The 16,607-nt window shown below is 36.2% G+C and overlaps 1 protein-coding gene across 8 annotated transcripts in view; it reads left to right on the plus strand.

Moving 5' to 3' along the window:
• Positions 1-16,607, plus strand: part of TANC2 (tetratricopeptide repeat, ankyrin repeat and coiled-coil containing 2) — a 402,214-nt gene that overhangs the window by 213,564 nt on the left and 172,043 nt on the right. For 2 of the 8 annotated variants that reach the window (XM_087441374.1, XM_087441375.1), the window contains exon 2: positions 4,481-4,545. The exons of the other annotated variants lie outside the window; for them this stretch is intronic. The gene's annotated coding sequence lies outside the window, so the exon portion shown is untranslated. The remainder of the gene's footprint in view (positions 1-4,480; positions 4,546-16,607) is intronic. 8 annotated transcript variants of the gene reach the window in all.

Here is a 16,607-nt window from a genome sequence, read left to right on the forward strand (position 1 = left end):
TATGAACATGGAACTTGTTCAGCTTTTTAATCACTGTATCCCTAGTACTCAGACCAGTGTCTGCTATATAGTACTCAACAAATATTAAATGAAGAAAAGCTCTCAACTATGAAATAATAACAGCTACTAAAAATTGAAACATTTTTCAAACAAGGAAAACAGAATAAAAAGTAGAAGTAAATACTAGAGATATTTAATATTAGATATTAAGGATAGAAAAACAAATCAGGAGTATATGAAACATACTCAAACATTCTCATAAGAGCTGACCCAGGAGAGTCAATTCTAGACCATTCTCCTACTTTCTTCCCTAACATTTCAACTTTAAATCTCACATCATCAAACTGTACCAATCACTACCCTTCCTTGTTGCAGTTTCTCTAGACTCTGAGGTCATACCGCTTACTCTTTGAAGGTTTTTATCTCCTGGTTCACCAGAATTCCTGGTCTCATCCTTTTTCAGAACTCTACCACTACTCTGCTTATGACTGTCTGTAGGTCTCTTCCCTTGCCTAATCTGTACTCACTGTTACCATACAGTGAAATACTTCTTCTTAGAATGGTGATTTTCTCTTAAAGCCTGGGTAATTATATCACATTATTTAAGTGTGCAGTTTCTAGAATAAATCCAAGATTCGGAAGCCAGCATAGAATAAGTTTGCTATTTAGACAAACATGACTTTTGAGGATACTTTTCTTACTGTGACCAGTATATAAATGCCTTGCTTTCCACGTTAGAATGAATTGTGCTGTGGGTGAGGAAATCCAGGCCAATAAGGAAACAATACAGAAATACTATATTACAGAAGTAACACATCTTGACCATATTTTGTATCTCAAACATATATCTATTCAAAGCAGATGTTAGAAACCTAAATGTAAGACCCAAGGGAACATTCAGTGGGAAACATCAGTCTTAGAGATTTCAGTGAAGTACTTAAAATTCTTGAGTTTGTCAGATATGGCTTTTCATTTCAGCCAAATAGTCATCATCATACATCGATGTGCATGTAGTACTTCTTGTACATTGAGGGCAATTATCTAGGCAAGGAAGCACTAGTGCAAGTGTTACCAAGCAATGAGTACTTTCTATATATTCTGTCTCTCCAGTGATTCCGAGAAACAGAATAGTGGGAAGTTGTGATGGAAGATTATAAGCATTTAAAAGCCTCTTCTCTTAGCTAAGTGCCAAACTAATAAGTTTTTAAAAATGCTGAGTCCCTAATCTTATAAAAATTTAATTCCTAAGTAGCAAAAGGGAGAACCACTGTGTGTGTTTGTGTGTTTGGAGGATTTTTTTTCCCCGTTTCTTTGTGTATATCTCGGTTAAAAGAGTATAGAATTATTAAAGATTAAGTAGATAAATTTACTTAGCATTGTTTTTTTGTTTTGTTTTGTTTTGTTTTTGCTGGGAAAGATTAGCCTTGAGCTAACATCTGTTGCCAATCTTCCTCTATTTTCTTTTTCCTCCCCAAAGCCCTAGTACATAGTTGTATATTACAGTTGTAAGTCCTTCTAGTTCTTCTATGTAAGCCACCACCACCACGTGGCTACTGACAGACAAGTGGTGTGGTTTCACGCCTGGGAACCAAACCCGGGCTGCCGAAGCGGAGTGCACCACAGTTTAACCACTAGGCCATCAGGGCTGGCTCTTATCATTGTTTTTTAGAGAGCTTAATTTTTTCCTTTTTTTTCCCAGCTTTATTGAGATATAATTGATGTATAACATTGTGTAAGTTTAAGGTGTACAACATGATGATTTGATACATGTATTGCAAAATGATTACTGTTGAAATTTATGAACAACCTCTCCAGAAAATTGCACCTACATACAAAATTGTACATATTGTCTGGGTTTTCAAAAAAATTAATAAAACGTTTATCTGAAAACTAGTCTGAACAAACCAAAATTAATAAGAATCAAAGACTAAAGTGTTCTTTTTTTTTTTTTTTTAAATTTTTTATTTATTTATTTTTCCCCTAAAGCCCCAGGCGATAGTTGTATGTCATAGTTGCACATTCTAGTTGCTGTATGTGGGACAAGGCCTCAGCATGGCCGGAGAAGCAGTGCGTCTGCGCGCGCCCGGGATCCGAACCCGGGCCGCCTGCATCGGAGCGCACGCACTTAACCGCTAAGCCACGGGGCCGGCCCTAAAGACTAGAGTGTTCTAATGAAGTTGCGTTATTGCCAACTCCCATTTCATACCCTAAAGTTAGGCATCTAAGTACTCCCCTTTGCAACTAGAGAGATTCTCTAAAAGTTGATTCTTTAACTTAGGCCCTAGGTGAGTTAATTTAAAGAAGACAGTAATTTAGGAAGGAGGGAGGGGAAAGGAAGGGTAAGTAGGAGAGACTGAAACACTTTCCCTTTCAAGAGAATGGGGTCCTATGATTAAAGATTCCTTAGATTTTTGTGCACCTGCCCCAACTTAGGCAGTTTTTCTCCCCAGTTGAGAATTGACCGTGACCTGTGTCATCAAGAGCCTAACATGGATCTAGTTTTCCCATCTACCTCCACGGACCATTTCTGTCCTCTGGACCCTCCATATTGAGAGATGGTTCTTAGAACTATGGAAAACATCTCAGACCGCCATCTTAACCTCCAACTTAATATTTAACTTTAAAACAGTAGACAGATTTTTCTAGAGAAGGTATCAAAAAACTGTTTAGCAAGCACATTTTAAAAAATTAGAATTAGAATGCCTTCAGGCTGGCTGATAGTCTACAGTTCAACATACACTTTATCATTTCCTACTACCATTACTGCTAGCCATGCCAGATATGTTAAAACTGCTTGTATCCTGAAGGTATTTGAGTTTGCAATTCCTGCTATGGGTAACCGGGAGTCGTTAATTTTTTTAAGGGGTGGCAAAGAAGAACTGGAAGATGGAAGAATGAACATTTCCCTTACTTTCTCCCTATTAAAACATACAATTTCAAGGGATTCACAGACTTCCAAAAGAGCCTGTATCAGAGGACCTCAGATCAAGAGTTCCTGGTTTAGATCCTCCATTAGCTTACATATGCTATTGTTTAGAATATCATTTGTTGTTAGCTACTGTGGTTTAGCTACCCCAGGAGGAAGTATTATGCATGACTGAACAATTGAAATGTGAAGTTACTTTGAAAAGCAAAGAACTAAGGGAGAATTTCCTCAGCCAATCACCTCTAAGTGATTTTAGGGAAATACTCACCATCTTCAACACTGTAATCATCAAATGACTCTTAGTTTTGTAACTCTTCCTCCGCTGTCTCCTTCCTCCATCTCCACCACTCATCTTCCCGTAGTCTCTAGCTCTTTTCTACCACATTTAACAATATTAAGAATTATCTTAAGAGATTAACTACAGTACTCTAACCCCATCACCTTTACCACTTTTCTTTTGCCTACTATTTCTGCTAATTCTCTTGTCTTTTCATACCCCTAATTATTTTTTGTGCTGTATTTAATATTTGAAAAGATTTGTAGAAATAATCTGAAGGTAGGATGATGATTTTTTTTTTTTTCTCTAGAGAGGATTTTCATTTGCTTTTGCCACTTGGGACCAATTCAATCCAAGTTCATGGTTTGAAGTCCATGGTTTTCCAGGCTAATGAGTTGACACAAATCAGAACTGCAAGACCTAGTTTACTTCTGGTTCATCTTTATTCCTAGGGTGTAGCTCTTAAAGGTTTCAAGCCCAAAGTGCGGAGTATTTTACTAGAGTTCCCACTCTTGGTGGATGCTAGACTCCAGTTTTGTTCCCCTGACCTTATGAGACAGCCAAAAGCACAGCTCAGCTTCTCAATCATTTCCCCATTAACAAATGCCCCCAGTGCTAAAGCAGCCCTCTGTGCTACGCAAGATCTCCATTCTGGATTTCCATCTTCTGCCTGTTCTTGTCTTGATTTGTCATCATCTTGTTAGGTCTTTAAAAGATTTTTAAAATATATTTTGTCCAGTTTTTATTGGTTGTCATCAGCTGGAAGGTCTCCAATTATTGATAGGTCCCTGCCACCATCAGGGGGACCTAATTGGGGGAAAAATTATAGCATTTATATTTTTAGATTGCATACACATTCTAAAGTATATAAAAGGAGCATCTTTATTTTTCCATTCTGTGTTCCCCATGAAGCTAGAGGGTAACAGACTGTACACTAAAACAGTCTTAGAACACTACCTTTTGGACAAACCAGTCCCCTTAAATTCTGGGAGCTATTTAATAAGAAATTGAAATGGTGTTATTAGCCAATTGATTACTTGAAATATAAAAAGTTCCCTTTTCAAACAGGCTTTTGGAGTTGGTTCATGGTCCATCTCTTTGAGCAAATTGTTTCCTATTTGGGATTAGAAACTAAATCTCAAAGAAATTAGTATTTTATGTAAAAATTTTGACAAGTTTTGCCCCTTGTGGTTATATTACACATGACACTGAATTGTTGAAAAACTTGCTTTTCTGCTCTGATCTCCATATGGCGTTATTTGACCTGTTACCATTAGATTGGGGAGGAAAATGTCTGCTTCATCCAGCTACAAATCCCAAATGTATTTCATAGATCATTGAGGTAAGTTCAGCATTATTATGTTTTCTGCTTTCTCACCTTCTACAGTAGCCATAGTAGTTAAATTATAATTGTGTGTAGCCAAAACTGATGTTTATATTGCTTCCAGAAGAAAAATTTGAATAGAGAGTGGGAGTCATCTTGCAAAATGATTGGAGAATTTCTTTTAATGTTTGAAGAGGATCATGAGACACAAGCTTACTGCAGTTTGGCTTTCTATTGCTAGGCTCTGTTGCAAACCAATTTTAAGAGAAATGTTCTTATCTGCTGGTTAATGTTTTATTAAAACATTGAGTATCAAAAGCCACATAATATATTTTTGTATTTACCACAAAATGCCTCAACTTACTCTTCTAATATTAAAGACTTACTCTTCGATTATTAAAGACTTAGTCTTCTATTAATCCATGTAAATCATCTTTGGTACTATAGAACAGAAGGCTACCCTTAAAATCTAACGGTATTATTTGTTTTATATAAATAATTTTTTTATTTGTAAGTCTTAAAGTGAGAGAACGCTGGTTAGAATTCATTTGTGTACAAGTAAAACTTCCATTACAGTAAAGGGCATAAAATATGGATGCTATTTTCTGGTACCTCATCAGAGCAATGATGCTTATTTTCTTAGTTAAAATTTATTTTATACAATGAATTCTCTAGTACAGCAAATGCCTTATCTGGTCACTAACCAAGTAACATTTTTTATAAAGACATGGATGATAATCTATGCAGAAATAGAAGTATAATGATGTACACCTGAAACTTATACAATGTTATAAACCAATGTTACTGTAATAAACATTCCAGGAATAAAAAAATAAATAAATAAATAAATAAAGACATGGATGATATGCTATTTGCCCTAGAGAGAAGAAAGAAAGAATTAAACTATAGTTGAATCATTACAGCGTTTTTCTAATGAAAGCTTTTGAATAACATTTATCCCTCAATCATTTCTTCTCAAATATCCAAACAAGAAAAAAAATAAATGCTAAAATTATCAAAAACACCCATCTGGACAATTTAATACATTTTCTCCCTTATGCTTACCACTGTATCCACAGTGCTCAGTGTAGTGACTAATACATAGTAGATGTTCATTCCATGTGTGTTGAATGAGTGAAATGAACCCAAAAAGTCAGAGGAAGGCAAAATGAAAAAATTTAGTATGTTATAAATATATGTAAATGACATAGTTTTCTCTCTACTAAGAATATGTTTTATGACTTTCTGATTTACTGCAAAGGGGCTCATAAGCTTGAACAGCTGGAAGCATGATTTCATAATCTGTGTTTATAACAATTTTACTATGATATCAAGAAAGGGGAAGCGGTATTTCTTTCAGTGGTTTTTGATTTGTTGTATCTTATTTCTTTTAAATTCTTGCTAAACTTTCTCCTATGGAAGGAAGCCTATATACAAGGCCAATGTGACTAGCATATGGGAAGGGGCATAAAGCTTCACTGGATCAGAATTCTGCCATGGCAGCCAACTGAGATCAATCAGCTATGAGTGAATTGTAATAAATGTAATTAGAGAACATAATCAATGAGTATAAAATCGAGAATGAGGATTTCAGGAAAATATTATCTGCTAGCCAGATGTGACACATTTATCTTCAATGATCAGGGAAAAGAAGTACTTGAACAAACCTAACACTATCCTTTGAGAATCTGAATATATATACAATGGCCAGACCATATATAAAAATAGAACTCTGACCCCAATCTGCAGCAACTAGCCCAGGAGCCAAGTACAAGTCAGACTTGTAGGAAGTGAGATTACTATATTTAGCAACCAGTCCAGGAAGGCAACAATAACTCCTGTAACACTCGGAACAAAATGACTGGCGCTAGATTATTAACTGACAGCTTCCCTGGTTTTTGCCCTCACTTTTAGGACCAACCGGAGAAAGCTAAGTATGCACACCTAACCAATCACATAGGATGCCCCTGCTTCCAGTTAGCCTGCTTCAACTTCTCCATGCCAAGTGCCTCCAGTCAGGATATACCTGAAACCTTTCCCTTTTTTTTCCACTATAAAGCTTTCCCACTCCTCTATCTGCCTTTGAGTCTCTGCCAAGTGCAAGTGATGGTGGCTGACTCCCTTGCTGTATCAAGCTCTGAATAAATAGCCTTTGCTTGTTCTTATTTGGGTGGTTTTCATTTATTTCCATACCTTTTTTCATATAGTTATAGTATTCTAACATAGAACATATATGACTTCCATGCTTGAACATAAACAAAAACACACACTAAAGAAATGCTTTTTTGGTTTGCATAAGCAAACCTGTGCATAAGACTCAGACTTATGCACAGAAAAGAAAGAGTGTTGGAACTGGATTCCTTACACTTCCTGAGAACAATAGCATAGCACCTGTGGTCACAAAAACGATAAGAACAGTATTTCACCTGGAACAACATAGTTGCTATAATCTCACTCTGCAAGTTATTTCTTTACCTGCCCTGGGTGGGTTACACCTTTACCTTAGCATCCTCCTCTACAGTCACTTGTACCATTCTCTCTCGTCTGTACTTTGTGGCCTTCATGACAGCTGCCATGCTGTCACTCCCAGGGACAAGGGCAGATCTGGACACGACTTTGGCATTATTAATGTCTTGGTGATGTATCACTTTCCACATTAATTGATGTCGACTTAGTCATCTCATGGCACTAAAGCTATGCTGGGTGAGGAAAATCCCTTTTCTAGTATACCGGTATAACAGCTCTTCTCAAACTTCTAAGTTAGAATTAACTTGCCCTTTCGGTTCTTTACAGTACCCCTAGTGTTACAGCTCTTTTGTTAGCCTCATTTTCTTACAACCTTACACTACCTCCACTCCCCCTGTTTTTATCCCAAGCTGGAAGAACTCAGAACCAGAGTCCTGGAGTTAAGTTCGAAAACATTCTAAGTGGCATCTCAGTGTCCCATGCCAAATTGTTGCCCCTAGGAACACTAAAGAAGGTTTCTGTATATATTTAGGGACATGCCTGAGGAATTCAGAAGGTAGTCTTTGTCCATCTCCCTTTCTTATTTAAGCATCCTAATGCCAGACATAGTTAATTCCTGAGTGTCTCATCATTGTTTCTCCCAAATCTGGTGTAAAGTAAGCTGCTAATAACCTACCTTGATATGTCAGTATTCCACAGTGAATGTGGAGATTCCCCTCCCCAGCTCGAACTACCTTTATATTATATAAATATGTTTATATATTAGCAGAGCAATACACAAACACAAACCAATACTTGCAACATACTTTTCCAATTACATTTATATAAATGTGTTCATGTAAGTTTGGAAAAGGAGGACATGAGGTCGTTATATAAAAATCAGTAGTATTTCTATATTCTAGCAAAGAACGATTGGAAAGTTAAATCTGAAAGCAATTCATTCAAATTTCATTTGCAGTAGCATGCAAAATCATGAAATATTTAGGGATAAATTTAACAAAACATGTACACTAAAAATTATAAATAAAACATTGCTGAGACAAATTAAAGATACAAATAAATGGAGATATAGTTATAGATTAGAAGACTCAGTATTGTCAAAATAGTAATTTCCCCAAAATTACTTCAAGGCAAACCCAAGAAAAAAGTGTTTTTAGAAATTTACAAGATTTACATGATTCTAAATTAGAAATTTACATGATTCTAAATTTGTATGGAATGCAAATGACCTAGAATGGCATAAGCAATTTTTCAAAGAATAACAAAGTTAAAGGACTTCCATTATTCTTCAGTAAAGGTGTCAGGGAAATTCAGTGAGGAAATGAACATCAACCCTTACCTCATACCATGCGCAAAAGTTAAAGTGTATTGTAGGCCTAAATGTAAGAGCTAGGAGCAAATCTTTGCAACTTAGGGGTAGGCAAAGATTTCTTGGCTAGGACATAAGATGTATAAGCTATAAAAAAAAAAATTTTAAGTTGAACTTTATTTATCTAAAGTAAAAACATCTGCTCTTCAAAAAAACACTGTTAAGAAAAGCGAAAGCCAAGCCATAGAATAGGAGAAAATATTAGCATACATATATCTGACAGATATCCAAAATAAAGAACTCTTACAGGGGCTGGCCCCATGGTGTAGCAGTTAAGTGCATGCGCTCTGCTGCTGGTGGCCCAGGTACAGATCCCGGGCGCACACCGACGCACCACTTGTCAGGCCATGCTGTGGTGGCATCCCACATAAAGTGGAGGAAGATGAGCACAAATATTAGCTCAAGGCCAGTCTTCCTCAGCAAAAACAGGAGGATTAGCATGGATGTTAGCTCAGGGCTGATCTTCCTCACAAAAAAAAAAGAAGAAGAACTCTTACAACTAATTAACAAGAAGAGAACCTAATTTTTTGAATGTACAAAAGATGTGAAGAGACATTCACAAAAGAAGATATAAAAATGGCCAATAAACACATGAAAAGATGCTCAGCATCATTAGTCATCAGAGAAATGCAAATGAAAACCATGAGATACTGCTGTGGACCCATTAGTATGGCCAAAAATCAAAACAGCTCTTAATACCAAGTGTTGGTGAGGATACTAGAACTCTTATACACTGCTTGTGAAAGTGTAAACTGAACAATCTCTTTAGAAACTGGCAATTTCTTATAAAGTTTAAAATTTTTAAACTTTATAACCCAGCCATTACACACCTATGTATTTGTCCAGGAGAAATTAAAGTATATATCCACACAAAAACTATTACATATCACCTTTATATGTAATAGCCAAAAACTGGAAACAATCCAGTGTCCATCAGCAGGAAACAAATAATAAAATGTGATATATCCGTACAAAGGACTATTACTCAGCTATAAAAAGGAACAAACAGTTGAAACACTCAGCAACATGGATGGATTTCAAAAACATTATGCTGAATGAAAGAAGCCAAACAAAAAAAGAATATATACTGTTTATTTCTATTTGTATAAAATTATAGAACATATAAACTAATCTAAGATAGCAGAAAACAGATCAGTGGTTGCCTATGGCTAGGGGTTGAGAGAGGGTTTGACTTCAAAGGGACACAAGGAAGCTTCTGGGGATGATAGAAATGTTCTGTACCTTGATTTTGGTGGAAGTTTCACAGATGTATATATCTGTCAAAATTTATTAAATTGTATTCTTATAGGAGTATAATTTATGTATGTAAATTATATCTTTAAAAAGAGAAGATCAATAGATGAATAAGAAATAGAATAGAATCTGGAGTAAGATGGCAACTAGAAGTGAGCAGGTATGAAGGTGAGTAAAAGAGTGGTTATATTGAACAGAAAATAATACATGGTAGGAAAAATCACCAGGGATTCATTGTGGTCTGCTAATTAAGTTATGGTTGTATTTTAGTAAAATTAAATATCTAAAAATTAAATGCTCACAATAATGCTGTGTAACAAATCACCCTAAAACTTATTGCAACCAAAAATAAGCAATTTTTTTCTTACTCATGGATTTGCAAGTATTGGTTGGAATGGCTGTGTTTCAGGCTGCACATTGGCTGAACAGCTTTAGAGTTCAAGTTGTGCTCAGGTCTGTGTGTGTTTATTCTAGAGCCCAGGCTGGAGGGGCATCAGCCGGAGAGAAGCTCTTCTCCTGGTGGATCACTAGGGCACAAGAACAGAAGCCCAACTGCACAGGCACATTTCAAGCCTCAGCTCATACCATTCCAAGGTCCAAATAAAGTCACGTGGCCAAGCCAAGAAAAACCTTTTATGTAAAGTTTTAAACATACCCAAAGAAACTTCCACGTATCCATCCCCCAGTTTCAACAGTTGTTTCATCTGTTTCCTCCCTCTCTTCTTCAAGTATGCCCAAGTGAACTAAGTAAGAAGTGTAGGGGAATGCTTTCAAGCCAGCCACTCCGTGAGTGGAGATATTGGTGGTTGCTTTGATTCTTCATCGCTGGTGGGCAGTGATTCTCACATTCGGGAGCTCAGTTTTTGGAGGATGTGGAAGAGCTCCCCTGCAGGCTTCAGCACTTACTGTGACAATTAGAAGCCCCTGCTTTTAGCAGTGAACCATTTTCCAATATTCATCAGAAAAGGAAAATTTTAGGTAATCATTTAAGAACTAAGAAATGAAAATATAACCAGGCTTCCTTTGGCAATTGGGCCAAGCTAATCATACGTTTTGTGACTCTGTTAGAGAGAAAACATGGGTTTCTTTATTTGATTAAATGTGGTACAAATTTCTGAGTCTTGAAATAGATGAGAACAAGCAGTTTATAATTAACAGGTCATAAAGGAAAATGTAAACAGCCCGATGTGAAAATGCTAAGAGAATGCGGGGAATTAAGAGAGTTTATGGAACTAGACTATGTGTAGCCTGCCATGTTAGGAATACAGATTAGGGATTTGGATACATTAGCTATTAGACATTCATTTCCTGGCACAGTTTTAATCATTGTTTAATCCCTCTGCAGTTTGGCTACTTTAAGTAAGTAGAAGACACTTTTGCAAATGTTGTAAAGCGTAAACCATCTCTGAAAGGAGAATTGATGTCATCAAGAAAAATAAAGACCAAAATGTTCTGAAATATTCAGCACTTGCTTTTTTACAACATCCTATTTCTTACCTGCATTATATTTCTCACAGAGTTTAATTTACTATGATTTAATTAATTAATTTATTTTCTATTTTCCCCCATTAGACTATAAGCTCCTTAAGGATAGGGACTATGCCCATTGTTCATAAATGTGTATCTAACACCTAACACAGTGCTGGACACACAGTACTCAGTAAATATTTTTTTTTTTTCCCCCAAAGCCCCAGTAGATAGTTGTACATCATAGCTGCACATCCTTCTAGTTGCTGTATGTGGGACGCGGCCTCAGCATGGCCAGAGAAGCGGTGCGTTGGTGCGCGCCCGGGATCAAACCCGGGCCGCCAGCATCGGAGCGCACGCACTTAACCGCTAAGCCATGGCGCCGGCCCAGTAAATATTTATTGAATTAGTGAATGCTTTCCTATATTGTCTATCAGATAATTCTGCTGGATACTGTTAAAGATAAAAATAAATAAAATAACCATATAAACAGTTTGTACTCAATAATCACATATTCCTCGCAAAATAATGAAGTGGTTAAAAAACACAGGCTCAGGAGCCAGACAGCCTGGACTTCAGTATTGATTCTGTCACTTACCTAACTGTATAACTGTGGACAAGCAAGAACTTAATCTTTGTGTGCCTCACTTTTACTATCTATAAGATTAGGAATGTTGTGAAAATTCAGTGATTTAATACATGTAAAGCACTTAAAAAGGTACCAGATAGTAATGTCTCAATGAGTGTTAGTTATTGTTATTACTACTGGCACTACTATCAATATTATTATTCCAGAAACAAACTTAAAACACTTTTTTAAAACAACCTTAAATATGCTACGTTTAATCAGTTTTTATCTTAGAGTTCTGTATTTCTGTTGAACTGGTAAGTCATACAGACTTTGAATCTAAAAATTGTTCCCTCTGCTCTTTTTCCCTAACTCTACTGTTGAAAAATCAAACTCAACCCTTAGGGCCGGCCCCGTGGCTTAGCGGTTAAGTGCGCACACTCCACTACTGGCGGCCCAGTTTCGGATCCTGGGCACACACCGACGCACCACTTCTCCGGCCATGCTGAGGCCGTGTCCCACATACAGCAACTAGCAGGACATGCAACTATGACATACAATTACCTACTGGGGCTTTGGGGGAAAAAAAAGGAGGAGGATTGGCAATAGATGTTAGCTCAGAGCCGGTCTTCCTCAGCAAAAAGAGGAGGATTAGCATGGATGTTAGCGCAGGGCTAATCTTCCTCACAAAAACAAAATAAAACAAAACAAAAAACAAAAAAAACTCAACTCTTACAAGAATTTTTAGTATGGCCTCCTCCAAGAGCCTCTTCCCTCTTTTTCCTCCCTCTACCTTTCCAAGACAATTTTGTTTCTTTCTCTGTGCTCTCTAGCACTTCCTTTAACTTATAAAATATTTCTTGTATACATTGGTTTCTCTCTATCTTTATGCCATTGATCCACTTCAAATTGTTAACTGTTACAAGAGTGGTCAAATAATTTTTAATTTTATACGAAATTTTTAAATACGTATAGCACTGTTTCTTTTTTCATAATTCTAGACTTCTTTCTTGGAGGGAAAAAGAAAAACAGGTATTGTGAATATTGTTTCATTCTCAAACCCAGTGTCCTGTGTCTTTAATATGTTTACTGTAGTTTTTTAAAATTAAAATATAAATACAGAAAGGTACACAAATCATGATTATGCAGGTCTATGAAATTTTATCAATTGAACACACCCATATAACCACTATCTAAATCTACATATAGAACATTACCAGCACTTCAGAAGCCTTGCTCATGCTTCCTCTGCAACACTATCCACTCCCTACAAGCATAACCACTATTCTGACTGCCATTATCAATTATTTATTTCTTTTACCAATTTTCAAACTTTATATAAATGAAATCATTTAGTATGTACTCTTTTGAGTCTCTCTTCTTTTGTCCAACATATGTTTGTGAGATTCTCTTTTATTATTGTCATATTTCATTGTATGTCTGCTGTTGATGGACAGTGTCAATTTTGGTTGTTATGAACTGTTTTCCTATGAATGTTTGTTGCAAATATTTTGATGCACCTATGCGTATTTTTTCTTTTGATATATACCTAATAGTGGGCTTGCTGAGTCATAGGGTTTCAGTATGTTCAGCTTAAAAATTTTTCCAATTTTCCTTTTTTTTTTTCCATGAGGAAGATTGGCCCTGAGCTAACATCTGTTGCCAATCCTACTCTTTTTGCTTGAGAAAGACTGTCACTGAGCTAACATCCATGCTAGTCTTCCTCTACTTTACATATGGGGCACTGCCGCAGCATGGCTTGATGAGCAGTGCGTAAGTGCATGCCTGGGATCCAAACCAGCAAACAAACGCTGGGCTGCTGAAGCAGAGCACACGAACTTAACCACTATGCTGCTGGGCTGGCCCCAAAAATTTTTCCAAATTTGATGCTTCCAATTTACATTTCCACCAGTACAGCAGTGTTGACATGTTCCTTTACCTCATATTGTCAGGTGTTTTGTTTGTTTGTTTGTTTTGTGTGCTATTCTGCACTGCACGTATGTAGGGTATCTCATTGTGGTTTTGATTTGCATTTCCTAGCTTTTCATATGCTTATTGGTCAATTGAATATCGTCTTTTGTAAATTCTTGTATAGATTTTTTTTGTCCGTCTTTTAATTGGATTGTCTTTATTTTTCTTATTTGTGGGGGTTCTTGATATAGTCTAGATACAAGGCCTTTGTTAGATATATGAATTACAGATATCTTTCCGCACTCTATGGCTTGCCTTTTTACCCTCTTAATGATGTTCTTGGTGAACAGAAGTTTTTCTTATTAATAAACTTCACTTTACCAATCTTTTCTTTTGTGGTTAGTCCCTTTTGTGTCCTGTTGAAGAAATCTTTGCTTAGTCCTAGGTCATGAAGATATTCTATTAGGTTATCTTCCAGAAACTTTATTGTTTTACCTTTCACATTTGGGTCTATCATCCATCTGGAATTGATTTTTGTGTGTGGTGTGAAGTAGGGACAGGATTCATTTTTATCCATATCATATTGATCCATCACCAATTTGAAACTACCATCCTGTTACTAAAATATTGCAGTGGCACCTTTGTCCTAAATAAAGTGGTTATATATGTATAGATATGCTTCTGGATTCTTTATTCTGTTCCATTAGTCTTTTTATCCATGCTTATGTCAACCATACCCTGTCTTAATTACTTTAGCATCGTATTAAACCTTGATATTAATAGAAGTCATTCCTCTTTTTGTTTACTGTTCTTGGACCTTTCCATTTTCATGTAAAGTTTAGAATCCTTTAGTTTTTATGGTGCTATATTGCTCATTCATTAGTCTGGGGGCAAAGACTAATACATAAATACACTGCTCCCAAGTAGCCAAAATGAAACCAAGAGCTATAAATTTAAATAGTTTTAATCAGAGTAATGTATGAATGCTGTATAATTTATTTTGTGTATAATAGTCTCATAGTGACTATTTTCCAACAACCTACCAGCCATCTTTTTGTGTTTATCATACTCCATTCATCATTATTAAAGAAGTCACAGTAGAATTCCTCTCAAGGAAAGTACTATCTTTGTTTAGGGACATAGCTAAATTGAGCATGTTTGGTTATGAAGATGACACCCTCTTCACATCACCAGGCTGGTCATGGATGAGACAAAAAGTTAGGTAAAATATTTAGGATGAGAAATTAAGAGGAATTTTGAGAGTTTTGAGCAAATACCCTGGGCAGAGGGGAGGTAGGAAGCAATGCCCAGCAACATGGTGAGAGAATGGAATTGGGGATGACAGTATGACTTCAGGGTTTAGAGCTTGAGTTTTAGATCCAGATCGGCTGGCTTAGCCACTTACTAGCCACATGAATTTGGGTAAGTTACTTATCACTTCTGCACTTCACTTTCTTTATTCATAAAATGAGGATAAGAGTGCCTACCTCGCAGGGCAGTTGTTATAATTAAATGAGTTAATTTATGTAAAATACTTAGAAACAGTACTTGGCATACAGTTAATGCCCATATGTGCCTGCTGTTATTATAATTAATAAAAGATAATCTGTGAAAAATATGAGATATATCATATTTGTAGTTTTATTTAAGTTGTTCTGTGCCTTGATATAATCTCCCACCCTTTACACCCACAGTGTAACCCCAATAAAGTCCTGTCCATTCACCAACATAAGACTAAGGTCTATTGAAGACTGAAAAGATTATATCAGAATCTGGTAGTGCAGAAAACAGACCTCATACTCAGGAAGGAAACAGCCCAAAGACTAAAAATTCATTGTAAGCCGGAAATTGAAGTAACTCTGAGAATACTCAGAAATAACGGGTTGGACACTTGTTTGCCTACTGACTGTGTGTTGAGAGTTCATCCACTTTGACAGATTTTAAAGGATAAGATCATCCTAGCTGTTTCAGGGTTTCTCAACCTCAATACTATTGACTTTGGGGGTTAGATAATCCTTTATTATGGGGAGCTCTCTTGTGTGTTATAGGATGTTTAGCAGAATTTCTGGCCTCTACCTACTAGGTGCCAGAAAGCAACACCTCTCCCCCTAGTTATGACAACCAGAAATATCTCCAGTCTTTGCCAAATGTTCGCTGGGGGCAAAATTATCCCCAGTAGAGAACCCTCGAGTTATTCAAAAGAAACATCCTTGCATAGTTTTTTTTTCCCCTAATTCCAAATATTCATAGAAGTAGAAAATAGAATAATGAACTACTATGTACTCATTTCCTAGCTTCAATAATTTTGAGAACTTTGTTTTAGCTGTATCTTCCCCATTTTTTTCTGGAGTAATTTCAGCAAAAACCAGTCATTATATCATTTCTCCCATAAATACTTCAGTGTATATAAAGTATATGAACTTGTGGACGTCTTAAAGATAATAAATTAAATTAGTTTCTTTTCAACCTCTATCAAGACCATTGAAGAAAAGCAAGGAAGAGAATAGAGTGATACAGTAAGAATAATAGTGACATGAGTATAAGAGCTTAGAAGAAAAAGGAAGAGTTTGGTTTGTTTTCCTCTACTCTCTTTCTTAATTGAGTAACATTTGGACTTTTGTGAATAATGCATGCAGTTATAATATGATATATGATATGATAATATAGCACAAGAAAGGCCTTTTTCATTTCCTTCAAATCATCTCTCTCTTTCTCACCATACTTCCCTTGTTTTCTTGATTTACCACTCCTTCATTTTCCCATATAGCTTCTTGCCTGCCATTTGTGTGTAGTGTAGTAATGTGTTGTGAAATCTAAAGAGGTCAGGGACTTCTAAATTTTATTATAGATATCTTCAGAATAACATTTAGCATTTTAATCAGAAACTGTTGCCATTTGCAACAACATCATTTTTGCCATTTGCAGCAACGTGGATGTGGATGGACCTTGAGGGCATTATGATAAGTGAAATCAGTCAGACAGAGAAGACAAATACCGTATGATCTCACTTATATGTGGAATCTAAAAACAAAACAAAAAAACCAA

This window comes from Ceratotherium simum, chromosome 16 (genome assembly GCF_057802395.1).
Source record: "Ceratotherium simum simum isolate JZ-2026a chromosome 16, ASM5780239v1, whole genome shotgun sequence".
NCBI lineage: Eukaryota > Metazoa > Chordata > Mammalia > Perissodactyla > Rhinocerotidae > Ceratotherium > Ceratotherium simum.